The following is a 6,803-nucleotide window of genomic DNA, read 5'->3' on the forward strand; positions in this document are numbered from 1 at the left end:
TAGATTGAGTGATTTGCAATAATTTTAATGGGAACAAATGTTGATTTACCTATCTCTATATTAGCTAAAATATTGATATCAGAGGATTCTAGGTAGTTATCCTCCAGACCCTCGAAGCCTCCTAAAAATTCTCCTAGTTTTTTAAGGATCTCTTTATGGATTAATTCAACTGGCATGTTAGGGAGTCGAATCCACTTTGGAACCCTAATTTTCTCGACATCTTTAGGGGAGAAATTAGGTTTCCAATTGAAAAATTTAAAACAGTAACCCTTAAAAAATCTTAGATTATTTTAAAGTAAATTCTCTTTAAGATCCGTCGTGTTGCAATTGATAAATAAAAAATCATTTTCTAAGTTCATGATACTTATCTGGTTCCCCGTGAGGGATTTCAGCCATTGTTGAATCTCCAAGGACGGGACACCATAACCAAACCATTTGCCAAAGAGCCCACGAGTGTTGTAACAATCCCATAATTCCTCAGTATGATTATTACTTATAATCATAATATTATCTGTATTGAAGACCAGTGGCTTTTGAAAGTTAGAAGGGCCATACTTGGGAAAGATCTCCTCCCCTGTTCTGGTAACAGAAACTGGATTAAATGAAGAGGGTTTCCTGACCCCAAGTGTGGTTCTGTTAGCCTCTAAAGCCATGTTTCCCTGGAACTTTGACAGAGTCACGGGCCGTAAGACAAGAGAACTTTTTTTGTAAGGGCCACCCATAGTTGATCTCTCTCTTGAGAGGAAGAGGGGTGCATGCTTATTCTGAGCAAAAGTAGATTTCTGATTTATACAGGGCGACCCTGCCCTACTCATAGGGTAAGGCCGAGCATTCTTTGCCGAAGAAGCTAAGGGGGCTTCTGAAAAAGGTAGACGGTCGGACAACGCCCCCAGGGCTCGTCTACTAATATTATTGAGCTTTAGAGAAGTTAGGTTAGCCCCTGTAGCTTCAGGGATTGGGGCATTTAGACCATTCTCCAAGCATGTGTCTATAAATTGTACTTCCAGAGGAGCAAAACTATTCTTCCATCGCCCCGGATGCCTTCCAGACCCTGGAAAAAACCTCTGAGGTTTCGCATGAGGGTTTCTGCTTTTCGCAGTTTTGCCTGATATTTTCATATTCACTTTTTTTCTTTTTATTTTTAATTCTACCTTTTTCTAAATATTAATTAAATATTTATTATTTAATTAATTGTGATTTAATCCTTTAATTTAAATAATCTTTATTATTTAATTAAATTCCATTTCTACATAATTAAATAGTTTCTTTAAATTATTTAATTAACTAATTAATTCTTCTAGTTCCCCAAATTCTAATTTCATTTAATTTCATATTCTTCTAAATTCTTCCAAATTCAAATACATGTGCATGATTTCAAAAACCAAATTGAAAATCAAAGTCAAGTTCTAAATATATTCAAATGCTAAATTGAATTAATAAATTCAATTATTTGAATAATATCTCATGCAAAGATTAAATTAAAAATCTAAATCTAAATGCAAGCACATGCTAAATTAATTAATTAAATCATTTATCTCTTCAACTTCTATTTCCATCTTTCAGTTAGCTTTTTCTAAATTAAGCTCTCTGTGTCATCTTCTTTATTTCCTCCAATCATTCTTTTTCTTCCTTCAGACAACTTTTTCTCAATCAGTTGACTCAATTAATCTATTCAATCTATTATGTTTCACCTCCAAGTCAACAGTTCAACTATCAACTTGCATTTGAGCTCACTTGAGTTCACACCCGTTGATCAATCCGTTCCACCTTTCAATCAATCTTCTCCAATTATCTATAAATTGAGCATCCAATCTCCATTTTCAACAATCACGAACTTTGAATCTTTGTGTCACTTGCAGTTACCAGCGCAATATCTAAGAACCATCATACCACGAAGAGGAGAAGAGCAATGGAAGCAATACACAGTCACGTAATAGGGAGTTTTTATAGATTGAAATCATAATTCCTATTTTTGCTTGATTGTACCATTTCATTGTCTGGTTTGTTAGATTTGTTGATTAGATAGGGATTCGTGATTTCCCTTGTGTTTCTAATTGATAGCTTTGTTTATTTGAAGAAGATGAATTCTAGCATGCGTTACATTTTGGTGAACCCGACGTGAACTAATAGCAATTTAACCTTTTTCTGTGTTCTGTGTGATTTTTGCAGATTGTGCGGATTTTTCATTTTTTTTGCAGGTTGCACGAATTTTGAGAAAATATTTTTCGTCACGTAATCGAGCTTACTATTGGCATTTTTGATGTTTATGTTGTGATTGTCATTGATGGACACACACTTGCATTGAGATCCCCTTTATATGTATGAGCTAGAGCTCAACCGGTATCTGTTCCAACCGGTATGTTGTATTCTAGTCTTTTAGACTATTGCTGATTTTACAAAATGTGTTTCCCGGTCTAAAACGGCATGTCGACCCCAAGCGGTTCGTAGATCTCAAGCGGTACGAGGGAGCAAAGCGGCATAACACATTCTTACCAGTCTTCATTTTTGTCAAACCGGCAACCGGTATTTTGTATGAACTAGTAATACCCTGTGATGAGTTACCAACCGACATTTTGTGATGAGTTACCAATCCACTGATTGTTTGATGGTGTCGACACACTGACGGTGCTTTTTGTGTCGTGTTACTGAGTATGGCTAGATTCATTGAACCTAGGAAATTGTAATGTAATCCTATTGGACCGACATGAAGTCAAATTCCTTTTAAAAGGACATCATGTCTAGGGTTTTAGGTTGTTGCTGAAAGGGTTTATGTTGTGCTAGGGTTTAAGGTGGTTGATGAGCTGTTGTAAGAGCGATCTTATCTGAGAAGATCAAGTTGTAACTGAGTGAGAGACAAAGAAGACTGAAGTAATGCCAGAATGCATTAGCTGTGAGCTATACTAGATCTAACCAAGCAGTATGTGCTATTAGATAGATCAAACACTTGTTGATTACTCACATTTTTGACAAGTTTGTAGCCCTTAACCGGGTAGGCCCAAAATCCTTTTGTAAAATCCTCTAACAAGGTGGTTCACCTCTGTGAATCTAAAATCCTCTAGCAAGGTAGTCTTTAATCGGACTTATCTCCTAACAGAGATTGAGATTCCTAACAGGATCTATTCTAGTGAAGAACATTGTAAGACTTTAACCGGTCTGGTTTCTATTCTACAGATAGTGACTTGTGAGTTCCATCTCACCGTGGTTTTTCCCATTTGGGTTTCCACGTCAAATATCTTGTGTTATGGTTGTATTGCTTTTGTGGGTGAATGCTTTATTTGCATTTTGGTTTGCATGTGTGATAACCGGTCTGTCTGTTAAACTATTTTACTGGTTTATCTTCAGACTGTTTAAGTGTTTTAGTGCAGAGATTTTTGGCATACTAATTCACCCCCCCACCTCTTAGTATTCATCAATTGGTATAAGAGCCAACCTTTCTATAAGTTTAACCACTTGGAAAGAGATATGGGGGAATACACCTTAAGGGAACTTACTCAACAACTCACTCAGTCTGAGCAAGCCTATGATGATCTTATGGTCAAATACAAGGCATCTCAAGCAAAAAGGAGAGAACATGCAGAAAAGTTGATGGAGCTATCTGAAAATAGTTTTGCAGATGAAGCAGATATGGAAGCCATGATAGCAGAAGTAAATAAGTTGAATGAATCAAACTCCAACCTGAGAGAGGAGTTGGAAGGACTGACTATCTGGTTTAGTCAAGAGTTTGAGAACCAGAGGAAAGCTGAAGTTCTGGTGAAGGACAGAGATCATGAGATCTCCAAGTTGAAAAAAGAGATTAGTGCACTGACTGCTCGCCTTCATGAGAGCAGAATGGAAAAAGGAGTACAAGATGAACTGAACATAGCCATCTCTGAAAATGCAAGCCTAATGGAGACAAATACTGCTATTGCCAAAGAACTCTCTGAGTCTAAGGAAATACTTGCTAAGTTCAGCAAAAGTACTGTTAAGTTAGAGCAGAAGCTTGAGTTGGCTAGACCAGTAAAGAATACCAATGGACTTGGTTTCTCTAGACATGAGGAAGGAGAATCCTCAGGAACAAATGCTGAAGCATCAAAGAAGCAACCGACATTCAAAGGAAAAGGTAAGCAAAAATTCAAACCTGTTTGCTTTAACTGTCTTAAAGAAGGACACACTGCCAATGTATGTAGGAGCAAAGCCTACTATAATTTTCCTTACTTTATTAATAATGTATCTAGATCCAATAAGTTCAATGGTCATTGTTATGCATGCAACACGTTTGGGCATAGAGCATTTGAATGCAGGTCTGTGATGAATAACACTGGAAGATATCCTCAAAGGACCCAAGGAGTTGGTCCTGAACCTTTTGTGAACCAGGACCACAACCGGTTTAATGTCTTCAATCATCAGCCAAGAAGCGGTGGCCATCAAGCAACAACCAGATGGAGAGAAAATTGTATGATCTATCATGGTCATGGTCACATTGCTGAAACATGTAGAAGGAAGAATGGAAACATGAACAATGGACCTTGGAGAGCACCTGGATTGGTTTGCTACCACTGCAACAAACTGGGTCACATTGCAAGATTATGCAGAAGCAGAAATAGTATATCTGATGATATACCGGTCATTCTGGAAGGAGAAATTGATGTTGAAATGGTTCAAGCAGACATGAACAAAACCTGGAGGAAGAAACCAACAATGTTGGAAGAGGAACTGGTTTCTGCACCTAGTGTGGAAATATCGGAATCGACAAACTAAGCTTCAAAAGGCTTAGGGGGAGCAAACAACAAAATGTTTTCAAACCCGCGATTTACACCGATAAAAGACCTTAACCGGTATGTGATACCTGTCGCTTGGTAGAAGACCAAAAACGGTAAAAAGGCAAATTAGGGTTTACGCCCTAATAGAGGAGCATTAATGGCGGTAGGTGAGAGACATGTATAAAAGCATTTTTCAAATCATTTCTCACTATCTGTTTTCGAGCGAAGAAAAGTTTTTCAAAGAGCAGAGCAAAGAAAAGGCGATTTGAGTTGAGATTTCAAGAAATTGACAAACCGCGAAGGAAATTCAAATTCAAATTGCAAACGGTCAAGTGGAGAACACAAAGCGGTGATTCAGCAACCGATGGAGTGTGGAGTGAAGGAGAATCAGAAAGCCCTAAATTCGCGTTTTAAAGGTATTTCTTGAGTTTTCTAAAATATTCTACAATGGCTTCCACATCTCATACCAGTTCTAGTGCATCCATTGAATCTAAAAGTTTCATTCAAAGGAAGTCAAAGTATAATGCCCTATCACAAGTTTCGGCTAGAGTGATAGTAAAAGAGGGAATTTCTGACTATATTGATTGCAAGATTGAAGACCTAGGGTCTCTAGCCATCCACTCTCAACTAGGTCTATTTTGTGGAAAGGACAAGAAAATCAAATCGGAATATAGTATCTTAGAGAAGAAGAAACTCGATAATGTTGTATACTTTCTGGAAGACTTTACAGAGGATCATATTAGGATCATTTTGAGCAGAGTCCATGGTGACAAGATGTACCTGGAGAGGATGCATGATATCACGCCTCAGACAATTCATGAAGTCATCGGTTTCTGCAACACAGGGGAAGTGCCAGCCCTAAGGACAATAAGCAAAATGGAAATGTCAAGGCTCACCAGTTCAGTGAGCGATTCACGAGGCATGACAGTCAACTCCATCAAGGATGATCTTGCTAAGTATGCTTGCATGGTGATAGGCTACAGAACATTCTCTGCCAGTAGAATTAACTCTATATCTGTTGCAACGGTAAATGTTGCTTACCGGATGATTAAAGAGGATGCATCATTTGATCTGTGCACCGGTATGCAGAGGCAACTCCCGTCTAATCTGAAGTTGATCAAACAGGATAATGCACTGAGATTAAAGTTTGGCCAACTATTGGTTGGGTTGTTCTTCTATTTCCAAGGCTACTTTCTTGGAGTAGGAGATGTCCAGTGGTCTCCTGACCAATCGGTAACCAAGCAAATCAAGGAAAGCATTCAAGCAATCATAACCGGTTACCCTGATGTGCTGAACAAGTATTTTGATGAGTTCAGATGGAAAATGAGTCAAAGGATGAGGATCTTAGGTGACATCATCAAGAAATATGAAGATGACATCTGTTTCATCATCTAGGTGGACAAATGCTTAATGGAGGTTGTTGAGCCTAGAATGGAAGAAGTGGAGCGAATGGGCTATGAGGTGATGTACGATATGTTGGAAGGGTGTGCCTCAACCCTTATTGCCTCACCTCTTGATCCTAAGGCAAAGAGGACCGAAACCTATCTGGAAAGGATTGCATCGGCCGAGGAATCCTCTGTTAAGAAAGGAAAAGAACCAGCAACAAAGAAGGCAAAGGCAGTGCCTGTAGCATCAGCACCGACTACTACTACAACTCCAAGAGTGACCAAGCGGTCACTTGCAAAGAAGAAACCAGAAGTGGCACCAGCAAAAGTCTTTGAAAGAAAAAGGAAGACTAAGTCAAATGAATCGGACTCTGAAGAGACTAAGTCTGAAGAGATGCCAAAGAAGGCCAGACAGACGAAGAAGATGAAGAAGAATGAACCGGCAGCATCTACACCGATAAATATTGATATCTCCTCATATAAACCTTTGACACATTGTCAAAGAACAATAAAGAATATTAGGAGAAAATTACTTCATGACTTAGTAGATTATTATGATGATTTTAGTGATGAGGAGAAAAAAGAAGTACTATAGGAGATTATTATTTATTTGTGTAAAAATGACTGGTTGCCATCAGAGATTAAATCTCAGACACCAGATTCCTTATATAAGGCATTA

This window comes from Cryptomeria japonica, chromosome 10, assembly GCF_030272615.1.
Source record: "Cryptomeria japonica chromosome 10, Sugi_1.0, whole genome shotgun sequence".
Lineage (NCBI taxonomy): Eukaryota > Viridiplantae > Streptophyta > Pinopsida > Cupressales > Cupressaceae > Cryptomeria > Cryptomeria japonica.